Raw genomic sequence first — 538 nt, forward strand, 5'->3', positions numbered from 1 at the left:
CTGCTCATGTCCTACAGCGACCTCCACACACACCTCCCCCCCCCCATCCCCCTGCCCCACATCTCGACCTGCCCCATCTCCCCTCATCGTCGCCCCCCGATTCCCCCCGCCGCCCCCATCTCCCCTGCCCGCGCCGTTCCGGCCCCGTTAACCGCCCCCGCCCCGGCGGCACCCCCCCGTGCCGCCCCCCCCCCCCTCCCACCCCGTACCGCCCCCCTCCTCCCCCCCCCTCCCCCGCAGTTCCCCTCCGGGCCGCGGCGGCGCTGTGGCCCCGACGGCGGGGCCGGGCGGCGGAAGGCGGCTCCGGTGGCGGCCGGCGCGGGCGCTCGTCGCGGCGGCGGCCGGCGGAGGGCGGGGCGGCGCCTTTGTGTGAGCGAGCGGCGATGGTGCGGGGCGCCGGGCGGGTAAGGAGCCCCCCCCCCCCCCCCGCCGGCGGGGCGGCGGGGGGGCGGGGCGGGGGGGGGGGGGGGGGGGGGGGGGGGGGGGGGGGGGGGGGGGGGGGGGGGGGGGGGGGGGGGGGGGGGGGGGGGGGGGGGGG

At 84.9% G+C, this 538-nt stretch overlaps 1 protein-coding gene and 1 long non-coding RNA gene across 2 annotated transcripts in view; one reads left to right on the plus strand and one right to left on the minus strand.

Moving 5' to 3' along the window:
• The window catches only part of LOC118155600, a 19,580-nt gene that overhangs the window by 17,983 nt on the left and 1,059 nt on the right, over window positions 1-538 (minus strand). The gene's annotated exons all lie outside the window — the stretch shown is intronic.
• ZBTB39 (zinc finger and BTB domain containing 39) overlaps window positions 247-538 on the plus strand; it is a 4,070-nt gene continuing 3,778 nt past the window's right edge. Inside the window, exon 1 of the mRNA XM_035308965.1 lies at window positions 247-404. The gene's annotated coding sequence lies outside the window, so the exon portion shown is untranslated. The remainder of the gene's footprint in view (window positions 405-538) is intronic.

Source organism: Oxyura jamaicensis, chromosome 33 (genome assembly GCF_011077185.1).
Source record: "Oxyura jamaicensis isolate SHBP4307 breed ruddy duck chromosome 33, BPBGC_Ojam_1.0, whole genome shotgun sequence".
In the NCBI taxonomy this organism is placed as follows: Eukaryota; Metazoa; Chordata; class Aves; order Anseriformes; family Anatidae; genus Oxyura; species Oxyura jamaicensis.